Source organism: Equus asinus, chromosome 3, assembly GCF_041296235.1.
Source record: "Equus asinus isolate D_3611 breed Donkey chromosome 3, EquAss-T2T_v2, whole genome shotgun sequence".
Classification (NCBI taxonomy): domain Eukaryota; kingdom Metazoa; phylum Chordata; class Mammalia; order Perissodactyla; family Equidae; genus Equus; species Equus asinus.
The window spans coordinates 142698808-142717438 of record NC_091792.1 but is presented as its reverse complement, the minus strand read 5'-3'; the positions used below and the strand labels follow the sequence as shown (position 1 = coordinate 142717438).

The 18631-nt window shown below is 49.1% G+C and overlaps 1 protein-coding gene and 1 long non-coding RNA gene across 3 annotated transcripts in view; one reads left to right on the top strand and one right to left on the bottom strand.

The window, feature by feature from the left end:
• PPARGC1A (PPARG coactivator 1 alpha) overlaps positions 1-3315 on the bottom strand; it is a 608512-nt gene extending 605197 nt beyond the window's left edge. Inside the window, exon 1 of one of the 2 annotated variants that reach the window (XM_044767642.2) lies at positions 2778-3315. The gene's annotated coding sequence lies outside the window, so the exon portion shown is untranslated. The remainder of the gene's footprint in view (positions 1-2777) is intronic. The other variant, XM_070506131.1, reaches the window with a different exon arrangement.
• A 2569-nt stretch (positions 3316-5884) lies between these two features.
• Positions 5885-13381, top strand: LOC123284277 (uncharacterized). Its single transcript, XR_006525103.2, has 3 exons — positions 5885-6069; positions 7885-7998; positions 11738-13381. It is a non-coding gene; the product is annotated as an uncharacterized lncRNA (long non-coding RNA).
• The last annotated feature ends 5250 nt before the right edge of the window (positions 13382-18631 follow it).

The following is an 18631-nucleotide window of genomic DNA, read 5'->3' as shown; positions in this document are numbered from 1 at the left end:
AAGAGTAGCACGCCACCCAATACCAGCCTCTGAGCTAATCACCCTCCACAGAGCAGCGCCAGCTGCTTTATCAGAAATTCTTTCCGATTTTCTTAGCAACATGAGTCTCCCTCTCCAGAAGAAAGATCTTGCCTTTGGTGAAAATGCTTTTCCAAATCAAGTCAAACTAACTTTACCCGAAGAAACCAACCGATAGTTTTCCTCTTTTTAAAACGCCACCCCTCCCTCTCTTGTTCTTTCTTCCTTTACTCCAGTCCTGCCCCGCACCCCTCCCTCTCGCCCACCTCCTTTGGTTTCCAAGGAGTTTGCACGTGATTGCCTGTCTTGCAAAATCCGGCCGCAGCCCTTCGCTTTTAAACGCACGCAAACGACTTGTTTCCTATCTCATTAAAGATGTTGCCAGACCTCCCATCGCTGTAAAGCTGTATCACTGCCTGCTTCCTCACACTCAAGTCTCCTTTCTCTCCTCCTCAGGAGGAAAACCAGTGCCCGAGTTTCGCGGCCCCGAGGTGCAGGTCGGAGGTGCGCGCCGGGAAACTTATCCTAACGCATCTGACTCCAGGACAGCGGGGCCCCTGGCTGCCAAGAAATCCCGAATCCCGAATCCTGGCCCGGCTTGTGCCAGGTGTGTGGTTCAAGCCTTTCCTATCCGTCTCGGTCTTTAAAGGCGAGCTGGGGTTGGTTTTTGACCCATCGACAATCACACACGCGCACGCACACACATACACACACACACAGAGGGGCGCGCGGACGCCCGCTCCTGGAGAGCTGGAGTTTGCCGGGCTGGAGGGGTCGTTGGCTCTCCGCAATTCAGAGTCGACGCGCGAAGGCAAAGAAATTACCCGGGCCCCGCTAGACGGGGCAGGGTGGCCTGGAGACGGCCCCCAGCGCCGGCAACGGACAGCCAGGGAACCCCCGAGTCCCCCAACTCCAGAGCCAGTTCGACCACCCCGGCAGTTCCTGCAAGTTTCTACTCACAGCGGGGCCTCCCCTTTCCCAGTTGCCTCTCCCAGAACCCGCACTTCACGTGCCTGAGCTGTCCTCCTGCCCCACCCGGGGCTGTGCGCCCTGAGAGCGGCCGGCGCGCTTCCCGGGAGCGGCCCAGACGTCCCCACCCGCGGCGGCGGCCCGGCGGTCTGGCCGGAGCTCGCCGCCGTCTCCCGCTGCTGCTGCTGCTGCTGCCGCGGCGGCAGGAGCCTCTCCAAGGCTCCCGGGCCGCCCTTATGTATTATCCACTCGGATGGCCGCAGCGCTTTCTGGAGAGCCCACGCCGGAGAGGCGAGGTCTTCGCCCGGCAACTACTAGTTAGACGATGTCAGTTTCTTGCCAACTGGGGGTGATGCGGGGCAGGCGGAGCACATTTTTCCGTTGTTTTGCTTGGGGCTTTGGCTTTTTTGCCGGGAGCTCGCAGGAGCGCGCTGCGCCCCGGGCCCGGGAGAGAGCGCGCCAGAGCCGGCGAGTGCGGCGGGCAGCCCCGCGAGCGGCCGAGGCTGGCGGGCGGGCTGGGGAGAAGAGATGCCGCGGCGGCTGGGCGAGCCGGGCCCAGCAGAGCTCTTTTCCTCGACACCCCACCCGCGCCGGCCCGCTCCCCCCGCGATGCGCGCTCCGCCAGGCCTGGGAATCCCCCGCGCCCCGGACCGCCCACCGAGTTGCTGCTGCCTTTGACCAATGCTCCTTCACCTCGCCTCCGGCCCCAACTTTCCCCAGCCTGGACACAGCGCGCGCGTGTATACACACACACACACACACACACACACACACACACACACACCCCTCCCTCGACTCCAGCTCCACTTCCCGGTGTAGTTTGGAGATGACAGATGCCTGTAGACTTTCACCAAACAAGCGGTGGGGGCAGCAGACTACAACAGTTATTTAATTAAAAGGCATTTTTTCTCTCTCTCTTTCTCGTTCTGCCTCCCAATATAGCTTTTGCACTCCTAGACCCTGAACACACGCCTGTCTCTCCAGGTTACCAGTGGCCCGCTAAGATCCATGTCCTTCCACGCCCCCCTTCCGGCGTCTACCCCCAGCTTCCCCGAACCACCCCCCACCCCAGTCACACAGACATGCACACCTAGAGGCCGGCGGCGGGGAGCGTCGAGGGCACGATGCAGCCGGACTGCATTGCACAGTCATCAAAGTTAAGTGTGTGTGTGTTTGTGGGGTGCTTGTGCGCGCCGGGGGAGGCGCGGGGTCATGGGCAGCGGAGCATCCACTCTGCCCCCCCTCCCCCCTCCGCGGGGTCAGCGGACGCCTCCACTTGAGATGCAGCCATTTTAGGGAAAGAGGTGGCTCGGGGCCCCGGGGGAATGAAGGGGGGAACAGTACGTCGCGGGGGACTCGCAGCTCCGCAGCCCCTCGGCGCAACTGGAGGGCGGGCAGGCGCCAGGCGCACAGGGGCGCGGCGCCCGCGGCGACTTGGGGAAGGTTGCGCTCGAGTTCCCTGGTTTTGCCTGGAGTTGTTCGGGGTAACGTGCCGGCTCCTGCCTCTTTCTCGGGTTCCCGCTGGGCTGGGAGGTGGTAGAGGGGAGGAGGTGTCGATGGCAGATTAAGCACGGGAGGGACGCGACAGACCCTGGAGACTGGAGAGCTAGTGCTGGGGGAAGGGGGGGACACCTCCTCTCGCCGGTTGGCACTGACCCAGACAGTGCGACCCACTTGGCCCCCCAGCCTCCCCACCCCCTCCCGAGCTTCTGCCTCCCCGCCGAGTGCCAAGTGAGCGCGCGGCTGGGGGCACTGGGCGCGACGCCGCCCGGCACCGAGCCACCCCTTACCTGGTTGGAAGGGGTTTCCCAGGAGCCGTAGTTGTAAAAGAAGGAAGAGAAGAAGGTGTCGTCCGACAGCCCGCAGCCCGCCATGCTCTGGATGCAAATAAAATGAGGAAAGAAAAAAAAAGGCACACACAAAAAAGCAACCCAAAATTTTCAAAATCGAATTAAACCGATAAGCGAAGAAGAAATTCTCTCGAAAATAAAGAAAAGGAGGGGGAAGGGAACGGAAACTCTCGGCGGTGCTCCCTCTCCGGGTGAGGAGGGATGCTCCGGCCGCCGCCGCCGCCGCCGCCGCTGCCGCCTTCTCAAGACGGTACCTAGAGAGGTTCGTCCTGACTTGGGCAGCCGCCGCCGCCGCCTGTGCCGGCTGCGTGTGTGCGCGCGTGTGTGTGCGTGTGCGTGTGTGTGGTGTGTGCGCGCAGAGCGAGAGACCGCAGGGGAAGCGAGAGGGCGAGAGAATGAGCGAGCCGGGATGGAGGGCGCAGAGGCAGAGCGAGCGGGCGGGCGGGCGTGTGCGCGCGGGGGTGCGTGCGTGTGTGTGTGTGTGTGTGCGAGCGTGTGGCTGGGTGTGCGTCTGTTTGGGGAGCTCACCGGAGAGCCGGGGCCGTCACGTGGGCGCGCTGACTCCGCCGGCTGCCGGGGACAGCCTGTACTACAGCCCCGGCCACTAAATCAGCCCGCGCCGCCAGACCTTTGCAGCCCCCCCGGCCGCCGACCTCTCTCCCCGCCCGGCCGTGCGTGCCCCGGGACGGCAGGGGACGCGGGTGCAGCCGCGGGCAGGTGGGTGGGTGGGGAGGGGGTCCCCCGAAGCCGGGGAAGGGGAAAGAAAGATGCCCGCGGAGACGTACAGGTCCCCCACTACGCCCCGCACCCTCCTGGCAAGCCTTCTTCCCATCCTCTTTGAAGATTTTTTTTTTTTTAAATTCCTAAAATTGCTTTCCCGTGCAGAGACCCCTGTTCCAGCCACGGGGAGATTATTTTCACACAGTTGCTATATCTCGATTTTCTTTCTTTCCCGGTGCCCCTCGTCCTCCGCGCGCGCGCACACGCAGGCACACACACCCGGGGCCGCCTCCTCCCATCCCGAATGCAAACCCACTTCCTTCTGCCGGTTGGTGTAGTTAAGCTAAGTCGGTGCTACATCAAACTAGGCTAGGCTGAGAGAAGTGGAAAGTGGATTTAGGGGACAATACTGCCCCAGCAGGAAGAAAGGCTCTCGTTTGGCATTCTGTTGATTTAACAGTTTAAAACGAAAAAGGATTTTGTAGCTTCTGCACTAAAACTCAGGCCCCTTGAGTCACAATTCTTTAAATGGAGCTATTCTCTTAAGTCTAATGTCTGTTGTAAAAATGTAAACGGATATCATTCCTCCCTTCCCCTCAAGATGGTATTTTAGGACCAAACCTTTCTCTCAATTTTAATAATTTATCATAATAAACTAATAAATAAATTAAAAGACCAAAAGTTTTTCCTGCAAAAAACCATTCCTTACCTGCTTCCCCCAACTCTTTATACAGATATTTATAGTGAGTAAAATTCAAATCAAAATTGGCATATCTGTGTAAGATGCTCCCATAAGTATTTCAATCCTTGCAGGAAAACTTGAAACAACCTGTTATAGGCAGTTTATATTATTTTCTTTCTGAATCCTTTTTCCAAATGTTGCCCATTTTTATTAAACCGATTGTGTTTTTCCAAGAGTTCACACTTCCTCTTGTAAATTCCCCACTTGAGGTCGAAATCCTCTGTGAAATAAGCATTTCCACAGCAACCCAGTGATGTCACGAACATTGGCTCACCGTTTCAGAGGGGAAAGAAAGCAGGAGGAAGGGATCTCTCTAGAAAGACAGCTTCTGTTTTCTTGCAAATAGCATCACTCCTAGTAGAGATTCAGAAAACAGATTTCTGGCTAAATACCTGTTTTCTTTTTATGAGATTGACTTATTTTTCAAAGATATGTCAAATGATCTTTTAAAAAAATAGGTCACCATTCCCTTTTCTGGGTTCGTGAAGAATAGTGTTTCAAATCAGTGGTCCCTAACCTCCCTGGCCACTATGGATTTTAATAAAGGGGAAAAGGATTTTTTCCTAAAAACATGATGTCAAAAATAACACTGAGAGGGGCTGGCCCCGTGGCCGAGTGGTTAAGTTCGCGCGCTCCGCTGCAGGCGGCCCAGTGTTTCGTTAGTTCGAATCCTGGGCGCGGACATGGCACTGCTCATCAGACCACGCTGAGGCAGCGTCCCACATGCCACAACTAGAAGAACCCACAACGAAGAATACACAACTATGTACCGGGGGGCTTTGGGGAGAAAAAGGAAAAAATAAAATCTTTAAAAAAAAAAATAACACTGAGAGATGGAATTTAATGTACTAAATTCAGACCCAAATGATGCTGACTAACCTGACTTTAAAAATACAATAGTTTTTAAGAAGTATTAAACCCACAGAAGTTCTATTGGTGATCTCACCAATGTTGAATAGAGGGCTTCTCCTCCATCGTTACTTCTATTGTCTCCTGTGTCTCCACGCGGGGAGGAGAAGAGAGGGAAGAATTCTTCATGCTGTCCCCAATATTAATCCCCCTGCAGTCCCACTCCTATAGATATTCAACATAAAGGGACTGGAAAATATAAAATTAGGCCTAGTGCCTGAAGTTTCTTAGGCCTCCTGTCTAAATAAAGTCCTTTAGATAATGTTTATATAAAGCACTACAGAAACTTAGTTTGTAAACTGCTTTTCCTGTCTATTTTAGCTCAAGTCAACACTGTTCCTGCAGCCACCTGGTTTCAGCTCAGGTCCCGCTTCTACCACAGTGGAAGTGAATTCTGTCTCTGTGATCCCCTTTCCTATTTGTTGAATGAACAGATTTATTTCTCATGACGATCCTGGAAGAATCAGGACTCTTTATCCCCATTTCACAGATGTGGAAACAGGCTCAGAGATGGTAAATAACCTGCCCGGGGTCACCCAGGTACAAAGTTGTAGGAATTGAGCCCAAACTTTGTGACCCACCTCCCTCTGTCAGCCAGATCTAACTGAGCCCCTCATCCTAGCACTGCTGTTATGACTGTTTCACATCTCCCTCCAAGAACAGAGGTGTGGTTCTACTCTCTGACTGCCCAAACTGGTGATAAGTATACGTTTATGAGATGTGTTCATTTAAGAAGTGATTACGTGTTCTCATCCACTCTTCAGGAGGATCCTGTTAGGAAGCTATTATTATTTTTGTTTTATAGATGAGAAAACTGAGGCTAAGGGAAAGACTCCTGACTCCCCATCCTACCCACAGCTGGTAAGTGGCGCAGCAGGGTCTTGAACCAAAGATTTCTGGCTTGTGGCTTCTCTTTCCCTGAAAGTTAGTCTGTCCCATCTCCACACACACAGGAGGATGGGTACATGGATCCACTGAGCAGGCCCCGGGCATGCAGAGGTATCAAGGGATAGAGAGGCAGAAACAGGTGGAAAGAATCTCCTCTGTGCAACGAGCAGGGGAACATTTGTATAAATGAAGTCTGGCCTCCAGCCACAAACATTTGGCTCCCCTCAAAACTCCAGGTCTGTCTTTTTTAAACAGGGAAGGCCCAAAGAGGGCCACCTGGATAGACTTCTGATAAAACGCGTCCCTCTTTGCCCAGCCTGCCCCTCTCCCAGGGGCAGCCCTGCTGCTGAAAGAATTCTTCCTCAGTAGGTTTGCTCACCTAGCATGAGCACAGTAACATCGAGGTTTGTTTGCTGGTTCCCAACAACATAAAAACAAGCCACCCCCTCCACCCCCACTGGGGCCCAGAACAGATGGAAGTAGCCCCTTGGGAAGCAGAGGGAGCCGCCAGCTCATTGAGAAAAGATCACCCCAGCCACCTTGCCAACTCCTCGCTGTGCAAGATTCAGAAGTCTGAAGATGGAAACCCCAAACAGAAAGGCTTTGATTTCCAAATCCACTGTGGTTGGTTCTCTCAAGACAAACTTTCTTCTGCGTGCATTCCTATCATATTGCCAAGTCACGATTTGTCACACTGAAAATGTGTGATTTGCTGAAGTGATATCATTCCATTAATGAGAAAATCCATCTTTATTCATAAACACTTTCTCCCCAAGAAATAAGTTTTGCATTAATCTCATATTGGGAATTGGTTAATAGTCCAGATGATGCTGGGGTGTTTTCCTTTTTTATAAATGAGGTGCATTAACACTCTCAAACCACTAGGGTATCATTTAGTGAGTGGCTGCTCGGCTCTGCAGATGCGAGAGGCCAAACTGTTGTGGATGTGGATAAAAAATTATCATTTTGGCTAAAACTACAGATGGGAAGCAGATGTAATATACAGAGGAAGTAGGTTTCATTCGGTCTCCTTCCTTTATTAAAATAAAATCTGCTAATTTGTCTTGTTTGAAAAAAGCCCTCTGAATACAAACTTATGCGTTAATTCTAGGCAAAGTGAAAACCAATATCATTCCTGCCTTCAAGAAGTTTACAGTCTCAACCAATGTCGTTTGGTCTATCAGTCTTGTTAGTTGCCAATTTTTCTTTGTAATTCTTTAAAAATTGTACAACCTCTCATCAAAATTATAATTATGCTGGGGAAAGATTAAAATTAAGAAGTAGTAGTGAGACAAGGAAAAGTTGAGAGGGCAGAGGAATGGTACAAAAGAGGAAGATATGCTGTGAAAAGCAGAAAGAACAGGGCAGGAAGAAGGATGAGGCAGTTAGTGCAAAAAGAAGCTAAGGCAGAAAATGAGCCTCAAAATAACCATGACAATAATAATAACAAACTTGGATTGAATGTTTATAATATGCCAGGCCTGATGTAAAGGGCAGGACAGTCTTTGTTCCTTTGGGTTTCCCTGAGGCAAGGATTGGAGCGCAAGTTGTTTATTTGGGAGGAGATCCTAGGAAACACAGGTAGGAAAGTAGGAGAAGAGAGAAGAAGTGAAGGAAACGTTAAAGGGTACACCACTGGTCAACCAGAGCTTAATCCTACGAAGGAACCTCTGGGAGGGAGTGAAGAAGGCCCACTTCAGAGTTACCCCATTCAAGGGAGAGGAGGCTGGGGTTTGGATCCTCCAGCTCCTCGGCTGAAGGATGCTCCCAGGTGTTGTTAATTTGCAGCATTCCCAGCCTGTGGCAAGCATGGACAAAGCGGGGTCTGGCAGCCAGAGGAAGTCCGCGGGCAAAGGGATGCAGAGGCTGATGTGAGAATCTGCGGCCATGTACGTGGAAATGGTAAGGGCTATGGGGATATGGGTGGGGCACCAAGAGCATCTGCTACCCAAACATTAACTGGTTTCATTTTACAAAAACCTTATGAAGTGGGAACTATTACATTTCCACTTTTTCCCAAGAGAACACAGTCTAGGAGAGTAAGAAGTGGCATCTGTTGTTTTTACCCAGTTAGCATCAGTTCCCTCTCCTGGTAACAGCCCCCTGCTTTTCCTTTGAGAAACATTCCCTCCCTCATCTCAGTGATCTGACCTGACTGCCTTACTCCAGGGATACACAGGTGACCCAAGCTGACCTGATAAGAGCTCCACCTCCGATTTTCACTGGAGCCATAGGGCGAGAGGTGTGCTCTTTCTGCCAGGAGAGCAAAGCTGGGAGGATATAAGCCTGGAGCTCTTCCAAGCCATGTTACTCCCACGAGAATGAACCCAACAGCTTGAGATTGAAGCCAGCCCAGAGGAAAGCCAGTGTGAGAAGCCAGCACTGAATATGCACCACAGATTCCTGACTTACATCTTTTGAGCATCTGGATCCAGCCCAACCTGAAGCTAGGCACCTCCCTGGACTTTCCAAGTGCATAAGCCAATAAACTCCTCTTTAATTATAAGCCAGTTTGAGCTTAATTCATAGAAGTTAAGCAACTTGGCCACGATCACACATCTAATGAGTGTGGAGATAATATTCAACCTCGAGTATCCCTAATTCCACACAGCACTATGGACCAGGTTCTGAACCACCATACTCTGAAGTGGCAGTTCACGTCTACCACAGGACAGAGCTCAGAGCCACGTCATCCTGCTCATTGCCTGGCCCTTGCTTGGAGCCTCTTTCCTGCCAGAAGCAGCTCCCAATTTAAGAGGACACTGGATCAGGGTACCTCTCGGCTTTATTTGAATTGTTTATTCCAACAAATCATTAAAAGTTCAGTCGTGTCTCTCCAAAGAAGATATACAGATGGCCAATAGACACATGAAAAGATGCTCATCATCACTAATCATCAGGGAAATGCAAATCAAAACTACACTAAGATATCACCTTACACCTGTTAGAATGGCAAAAATATCCAAAACCAAGAGTGACAAATGGTGGAGAGGCTGTGGAGAAAAAGGGAACCCTCATACACTGTTGGTGGGAATGCAAACTGGTGCAGCCACTATGGAAAACAGTATGGAGATTTCTCAAAAAGTTAAAAATAGAAATACCACATGACCCAGCCATCCCACTACTGGGTATCTATCCTAAGAACCTGAAATCAGCAATTCCAAAAGTCCCATGCACCCCTATGTTCATCGCAGCATTATTCACAATAGCCAAGTCATGGAACCAACCTAAGTGCCCAGCAAGTGATGATTGGATAAAGAAGTTGTGGTATATATATACAATGGAATACTACTCAGCCATAAAAAAGGACAAAGTCGTCCCATTCACAACAACATGGATAGACCTTGAGGGTATTATGTTGAGTGAAATAAGCCAGACAGAGAGAGATGAACTCTGTATGATTCCACTCATAGGTGGTGGTTAACATATAGACAAAGAGAACTGATCAGTGGTTACCAGGGGAAAGGGGTGGGGGTGGGGAGAGGCCACTAGGGGTGAAGTGGTGTACCTACAACATGACTAATAATGATGTACAACTGTAATTTTACAAAGTTGCTAACTATCATAATCTTAATAAAAAAAAAGTTCAGTCATGTCTTAATGATGGTCACTTGAAGAAAGGCCGGAGTGGAAGTGATAGAAAGTTTTAAAAGAAAAAGAAAACAGGGAATTAAGACCTTCAGTTTTTTGTCGGTGGTGGTTTTTTGTTTTTATGAGTCAATCAGGCGGTATTTATGGACAACTCCTGTTTTAGTCAGGACTCTTGGTTGCCAGTGCCAGAAGCCCCACTTCACTGGCTGAAGCAAAAAAAATATTTGTATATACATGAACTTTATTGGTTCACCTAAATGAAGAGACCACAAGTAGGGCTGTCTTCAGGCAATGCTGGATCTATGTGAGGCTCAATGTCAACAACACAGTTTCTTGGTTTTGCTTACCTTTGGGTTGACCTCGTTTTCAGTCCTGCTTGGAGTCTCCAGCAGTGCTTGGCTTACCTATTCCTTTTTACCAGTGGTCCAACAGAAAGAGAGTAGATAGATGCCCCTCTCTCTCAACAGGCCTAGCAAAAATCCTGACATTTCTAATCATTGGCTCTGATTGGGTCATGTGCCCATCTTTACACTAATGATGGTAGACAGTGGGATGCCATGCTCTGATTGACCAGACTTAGTCACATGCTTCTCCTTGGCTCTATTAGTGGGGTCAACACCACCAAAGCATGTGAACTGAGACTGGTGAAAATATGGTTCCCCAGAGGAAAATTGGGACACAATCTGGTAATCTCCTGTTTGTGGAAAAATGATTGGCTGTCAAGCAGGCAAAAAGCACAGTCATTCACATTGATGGACATTGCAGAGGACACGTGGCCTCTTCCTTGTCTTTAAGAAGCTCCTACTATGTTCAGAGAAGAGTAACACTACGTGTAGAACAACAAAGAAAATATATAATAATAAATGACATCAATTGCAGGCTGTCATTTGCAGGCAACAGAATTCACTTCCATGCTTTACAGAGATAGTCTCAGGTAACTCATATAATTCCTGGGAGAGCCAGAGAATTGGGTTTGGATGCTACAAATAGGAACAAAACAGCCAGAAAAAGAGCTGCAAGACAGAAGGGACTGGACACCAAAAACTGTACACCCACTGCCCGGGAAGAACAAGAAGACTTTGCCATCTCATTGGCCAGAAGATCTGATCTCCTTAGCAGCCACTATACATTGCTTACTTCCGTCTGTAAGTCAGGAGCAGATGTGTTTGCTTGGGGGCACCTTGGTCACAATGCATGAGCTTACTTGCAAAGGCGTCTGGGAAATGTTGTTTTCGGCTTTCTAGCCTCTAAGTGCCAAAGGGTTAATTAGGAGGTGTTGCAATGGATACTGGGTTAATTTACAGTATCTGCCATAGAGCAGATTACGGGAGTTCAGTGGGAGAGATGTTGATAGGCTGGACTCAGGATCCGATCACCTGTCACACTGGTCTATCTGATTTGGCTCTGACATTTACTCAAAAATTAGAGGATGGAGACGCCAGGGGATAAGACGCTCACAGAAGCCTGTACCCTCAGACCCCTTCTGGACCATCCCTGTAAGTCCTGGCTGCCATCTGAAGACAGATGATGGCACGTTGTGTTTGTCTGTGGGAGGCAATCAGGAGGAAGTCTGGACCATGTTGTATGAAGAGCAATCTTGACACCTCCCTCCCTGTCAACACCCGTGTGCAGTGTTTCCATCCCTTAAATACTTCCATTCTCTCCATTTCCACTTCTCACCCTAGGCAAGGCTACTTTCCTCTCTTGCCAGGACCTTATAGCAGACTCCTGACAGGTCTTTTTACGTCCATTCTTGCCCTCTACCAGCAATCCTCCACCCTGCAAATAGAATAATCTTTTCAAAGCACAAATCTAATCATGGCTTCCCTTCCATGGCTTCCATTGCTCTTTGGATCAAAGCTCAAACCCTTAAAACAGCCCCTTCCAATTCCTCCAATCTAGTTGCCCGCCCCCAAGCCCCCCAAGTCTGGCACAATTTTCTATGACCCCATGTGGCCTAAGAAGCCTCAAGAACCCCCATGATCGGATTTCTACCGCATACCTCTCCAATCTCATCTCAAGGAACTTTCTCTTCTGCTCCTTCTCATAGGTCTCCAGGCCCACGCGTGGCCCCGGTGCTGCCCACACGCCGAGGTTCCAGAGACATCAGGTTCTTCCACATCCATGTAGCTTGGCTCCTATTGTTCCATTGGCCTGGAATGCCTTTCCTACCCTTTCTGCCTGGCAGAGAGACCTTCTCCAGATCTAGCTTGGAAGTCACCGTTTTGGGGAAAGCCCTTTGTAACTGCCCCAGAGGAAACTCCTTGCATCTCTCCTCCCCCTGTTTCCACACTCCCACGACCCATTTCCCACGAGCTGGTCTTATTCACTTTGATTTTCCCCACGTAGCACCTACTCGATGAAAGTTGACTGAACAGGACCAAATAAACTTAAAAATAAAAAAAAGGCAATCCCCCTACACAGAAAGCAGTAATCAAATGTGCTCTACGACCACCTTGGGACCTCAATTAATGTGCTTTTCTCCTCCTGAATCCTTGCTTCCAAACCAACAGAACCTGACAGCCCGAATTAAATCATTTATCTTTCTAGTTCTCTGCCTTTGCTCTAACACTAGTGAAATAGCCCTGATATTTCATAAGAAACTGACAAAAGCTACAGCCCAATACCTTAACTTTATCTGGTGTGTAACTCATATATCCACAAACACAGGAGAACCATTCATTTCCAATCCTCCCTTTACCTCGGCAGAATTAAACACCAAATTACCATATTTGATAGTTTTGTTTTCTCACATAAACCCTAAAGGACCTGTGTGTGTGTGTGCATGTACAGGCACCAACCACATTATTCAGCTCCATACATGAATTACACAGTGCAAACAGCCTTAGCAGTGAAGAACACAACCAGAAATGCAGAAAACTTCTGCTAAATGTTGTGTTCCAGTTCCTTCTACACACGGTAATGCCTTTTGATTTAGAGTGACCTATGGGTTTCCAAACATGGGGCAGCAAGGAGACAAAGACCATTTCTACTCTGCCCTGGATAATTAAATACCTAGATGAAGTTTTCTCTGGTTCTGCTTTCAGAGCCAAACAACGCTTGTTTGCATTCTATCATCATATCTAAACACCCACAGGCCGGGATAATTTACCTTTGCTGTTCTATCTCCAGAACCGCATTTAAGCATAGCAGAAGGGCCTCTGCTTATGAAGCCTGCAGTATTTATTTTTCTTTAACGAAAAAATCCTATTTATGGTCCACTATTTGGAAAGGGATAACATGGATATAGACACTCGGTAGATGACTCCTGCATCAGGTCTATGGATTCAGACATCTGTTTTTCTTCAAACCTTTGTCTCAGAGCTAAGCAGTCACTAGAGAGGATGGTTTGCAGGCGGCTTCTACCAGCTTCCCATGCTGAGGTCTGGAGAGTGAGAGGGTGTCAGGGCGAGCCAAGACGGAAGGCAGGTGGTAGGGAAGCCTGAGAGACAGGGCCCAGCCTGTGGTTCAGCCAGAGTTTCTCCAGCTTGACCATGCACATGAACCACTGGGGATCTCGTCACAGTGCAGATTCTGGCTTGGTAGGGCTGGGTTGGAGCATGAGAGTCTGCAGTTTCTAGCAAGTTCCTGGGCAATGCTGCTGCTGCTGGCCAGGGCCCCACAATTCAATAGACAAGGCTTCAGACCTCAGGCTCGGAGTCAGAATGGCCTGGCTAGGAACTGCATCCTTGGTAGCTGGGCACTCTTGGGCAAATTACTTGACCTCTCTGGGCCCTGGATTCCTTGTCTGTGTCTGACGAGAGGATTAGATTGTGTAATGCATGTGAGGGGTGGAGTGTAATGCCTGGCACGTTATAAAAGCATTTGGTAAGTGTTGCTTTCTGTTACCTGCTTCAGAATTGAGACCAGAACCCACCTCCCCCACGCCCCAGAAAGGGTGCCTTGTCCGTTTTATTATTTTTGAGTTTAAATGACTTTTCTTCGTTTTATTTTCTCATCATGCAAAGTAATACATGTTTGTTTACAGAAAGAAAGAAAGGGAGGAAGACAGGAAGAGAGATAAAGAGGGAGAGAAGGAGGAAAGAACAAAATAAAATAAGAAAAACATCTCTCCAGAGAGATCATGTGACACTGTGGCCTACGTGCCTCTAGTCATATAGTCGCACATATTTTAAATAGTGGAATTATAGTGTACGTACCATTTTTCAATCTTTTATTTTCACTTGATACATCACAGGAACAATGGACACGATAGTTGTCTCATCAACAATAACAACAGTGCGTCTTCATTAGGCTCTCACTGTGTGCCAAACACCCTCCTCACACACAGTAGGTGCCTTAACTCATTAACTTTCACAATGACACTTTGACACAGACTCTTACCGTCCTCGTTTTACAGACTTGAAGAAACTGAGGCACAGAGAGTATAATTGACCTAAGGTCGCACAACGAGGAAAGGGAGAATTCACGTTGGAAACCAGGCCGCCTGGACGCAGAGCCTAGGCCTTGAATGTCTATGTTCCGTATCCTTTGCAGATCATCCCGACACGCTGTTTCATTGCCTGGTTTTTTCCCACTCACCATATCATGAATATCAGTCCACGCCATTCCATATTTTTGCACATGATTTTGGGGGACTGTGTGGTGTCCTGTTGCCTATGATTACCTCCATTTTACAGATGAGAAAGCAAGGCTTGGATGCTCATGAGATTGGTGGGCAGTAAGGGGAACACCATGACCCACCTGGGCACCTCGGCTCTGTCACCTGACAACACCATCTCAGACACAGAGACGCTGAGCACCTACTGTGCGCAGGGTATTTGCTGGAGAATGGATGACAGACACTATTCTTACTGCTGTGGAACTTGCTGTCCAGTGAGTTGAGCCATGCAAAAAGTAAGTAAGCAAATGCAAAACAAGATGATGTGAGATTTTGATTTCCACCTGTGCTATGAGGAATGGAGGTGGCAGGGGTCATTTAGGAAGACTGAGGAGGTAAGATTTGAAGCGATACCCAAATGACAAGAAGGAGGTAATCACACAGTAATCTAGAGTCAGATTTATTTAAATCTCTCAACATAAAACAAAAGCTTAATGGTAGCCCTAGGGAATGGCACCCAGAAGTATCATTTACCTACAAAATTCTCATACAGAACATGTGAGAGAGGGGAAGAGCAAGCCTCGGAGCCGGAGGCTGGAGGGGGCGATCCTGGCTGTCCTCTGTGTGGCCTTAGTCAGGGTCTCAGTCACCTTGTCTGCCAAATGGGCTGGTAACACTTATCTTAGGGCAGGGCTGGTGTGAGCATGAAATGGAATAAGCATGTTGGGCACCGGCCCATGTGGGACATGGAGTGCTTCAGCTGCTGTTGACTTTGACACTCACTGTTTGGTTGGCCTGGCTGCAGAAGGGTCAAATCTGGGATATTAGGGCATCAATATTAATCAATAGTAGAATAAGGAGATTCCTGAGACCTCACAAATGACATGTATTTATGAGCCCATTGGGCATTGTCACCGTATCATGATCAAGACCCAGATAATACTTCGCATGTCATTTGCTAAGTCTCATCACCAGGGAGGCTTAGAAAATTCTGAGTAATGATTTTTGGCTGCTCATTTCATCTGTTTACTCCAGTAAACTGAGGAAGAGAGCTAAATGGGCCACCTCTGACCTCTCAACTCTCAGGTGGTGTCACTGCTGAGGTAGAGGCTTTGGAGGGAAAAATCCTTCCTCACGAATCTTTGTTCATGACAATAAATAATATTAACAGTGGCTCCCATGTGTGCCAGGCAGTGGGCTAAGCACTTTACATTCATCATCTAACTTCATCCTCTGACCTCCTGTTCTCTCCATTTCACAGATGTGGGGACTGAGGTTCCAAGGAGTTAAGGAGCTTGGCTAAGTTCACACAGCCAGTTAGGCGGCTAGCTCTGCGCCAGGTCCTTTCTACGCCTGTATGCTTGGTCCTCATAGCAGTGCATCAGGCTGATTTCTGCCACAGGGACCATATCCCCTTCTATTTTTCTCTGGTTAACGCCAGCCTCATCTTCAGATCCCAGTGATGTCACTTCTTCAATGAAATGCCCATACGGTGGGCTCGCCACGCTCTGCATTCTCCTTCATCCGCCTGTCACAGCTACAATTGCACAGCTGTCCGTGCAATTATTGGCTTCCTGTATAAAGTAGGTGTTGAGAGCACAGCTCAGACAGCAGGCACATGGGATTGCGGCAAGTGCCACCTCTTTCTAGCTGAGCGAGTTTGGGCAAGTTCCCTAGCCTCTCTCTGCCTCAGTCTCCTGGTCTGTAACATGAAGATGGTGGCAACGATGAAATAAACTTACGTAGCTAATGCGCTTGGGGAAATGCCCCATCAGGTAGCACGCGACAGGCGAGGAGGGGCAGAAGGACGACCCCCCTACTCTGTAACCTCCACCTGGTCAGACTGTGCTGGGCTCTGTGCCTGGCAGAGCACGCATGCCCCAATTATCCGTAGAACTCACTGAAGTACTACTATGATCATCATTCGCATTTTACAGACCAACAGCTGAGTTGCTTGCCCAAGGTCACCCAGCTGAGACTGGCCCCGAATCCTCTGCTTATGCCCACTTTGCCATGCTGCTGGCCACCAGGTCTTTCCTTCCCATCTGTGGTCCAGGTGGGAGAGGTGGCAGGGGGGTTGCAGAGGCCTAGGAGGAAATATCCCCAGGTAGGTGCATCTTCACGGGCTTTGCCCAGCGCCGGGCCCAGGGGCCTGCAGATTTTCACTCTGCCCTGCTGTCCTGAGCAGCCGCAAACAAAGATGGCAGCAGAGGGGCTGAAGGGAATTCCTGGGATGGGAGAGGGGCCTCGGTGGGCCCAGACCTCCCTGTCCGGGGCAGCAGGATCTCTGGCCAGGCCTCAGGCTCCCCCGCGCGGAATGAGCATGGGGCACCTCCCGTCTCTCTAGCGCTCTGGTGTTTTTAACTTGTTCCTTCATTTCCCCAGGGGACTTGCACGTGGCCTGGACCTAATGATTTCCTGTGAAAGCTCTACTGGGGATGTTTGCCTGCATCTTCAGAGAGAGGACGAATCCAGCCAGACCGTCTCCATCCCCTCCCTTCACCCTCTCGGACCAGACCAACCGGGTATTTTCTTCTCTTGAATTTAAGAGCCTTGCAGACACAAAGATCCTTTTAGCTTTTAACATATTTAATAATTTATTATTTATCTGATATTTTTGTAACTGTATTCTTCAGATCATGCCTTTGCATCTGCAGTTTCTAATTTGCACCTACCTAACATGGTTTCTCTTACAGTCCATTCATGCTCTTCGGGCAGGGGTCGCTCTTAACACTTCCTTTATAGTCCTAATGAACTTCCATGCCTCATTTACTTGAGAAGACAGCTCGCTCCCCCTTTTACGTTTTCCTGCTCACAGGCATACAAATCATACGTGTCACTAACACAGCGTTGGTTTTCCCGGTGTTGGCTCTTTTTTTAAACATGTTTGCCCTTCAGCCTGCTATTAACCAGTTTCTTCCTCCTTTGAAAAACTTGCTCTTTTAAATTTCATCATTCAGTTTTTTCCTCGGGGATTTTACCCTTTATTAAGAAGTCAAAACCAATTTTGGAGCAATCATAGATACCAAATAGTCTCATGAATCTTTTGTATCCTCTGCGGCTCCTGGCACCAGGGTGGGCACACAGCAGGGCCACCATAAATACTTGTTGGTTGACCCAGGTGGTCAGCAAGCAATTTTTGGAAAGGTGGGGAGGTGGACTGGTCAAGTACATAGGTATGAAATCAGATCGTGTGGGTTTGAATGCTGCTTTTAACCCACATTAGCTGTGTGACCTCAAGCAAGTTACTCAAATGCTCTGTGCTTCAGTTTCCTCAGCTCTAAAATGGGGATGAAACTCCTCCTTCCATCTTCCAAGGTTTGTTGCAAGGCTTAAGTAAGCAAAGCACTCAGGAGGGTTCCTGGCACAGAAAGCTCTCAATAAATATAACTTTTGTTATCCCTGCCTACCTACCTACTGTTTGCAAGACTTTTAGATATTAGAGATTATCCTGAATCGCAGATAGAATGGGGCAAATCATACCTCTCCCCTCCTCTCAAAATGAAGAACCGATAAAGGTAATAAGAAGAGCTCACTTCTGGTTGTCTACACAAACAGTCAGATGTATGGCAATGGCCCATCCGTGAGTCCTAGCGTCCCCTTGTCACTTCTGTGTAACCTCAAGGCCAGCATCTCTAAAATGGGGATGGCACATCGTTACTCTTACTGGAGAACGAACCCACCATCCCTGTTCTCAAACCTATCATCTTCCTGTAAATAATTTCTTGACTCGTTAGTCTAAAAGGAAGTGATACACACCAATTCAGAACAGCTGCCAACAAGCCAACAATAGAAGCCTTACAGTGAGGGAGTCCTCTGTAAGGATGGGTCGACTCAGGTGGCAGAGGCAGGAATGTCCACTAGGGGGCGAGTGCGTTCATTCATTGTTCCCCGTGGTGGATCGGTCCCAGAACTCGGAAGGGAAAGCCAGCATACACGGGGCACCTGGCACCTCCTCCAGCCCCATCTCTGGGTGCACAGCCGTTTATAATCCTCCCTTTGCCCTAGCTCAGGTGGTTGTGTTAACTCCACATTAGACCCGAGAAATCTGAGGCTAACCTGCCCAGGATCAGAGAGCTAAGAGGAGAAACTGCGATGGAACCCAGATTCCTCTTATCGCACAGGGCTGCCCCCAGGGTCCCTGGAGAGGAGAGCAGCACTCAACTTTGCCAGGAGGAAGGGAAGGTGAGCAGACCCTTGAAAGCAGACACTGACGAAATGGGGGGTCACATGCATCTCACCCAAAAAAGCAGCATAGTTTTAGGCCTACATGTCCCAAAGTGCATCCCATGGAACTTAAGTTCTGGGAGGTGCTCTGTAAAAGGGGTCTAAGACTGTGAAATGTGGCCTTCACTGTTCTCTCTGAAATACAAAGTACACATT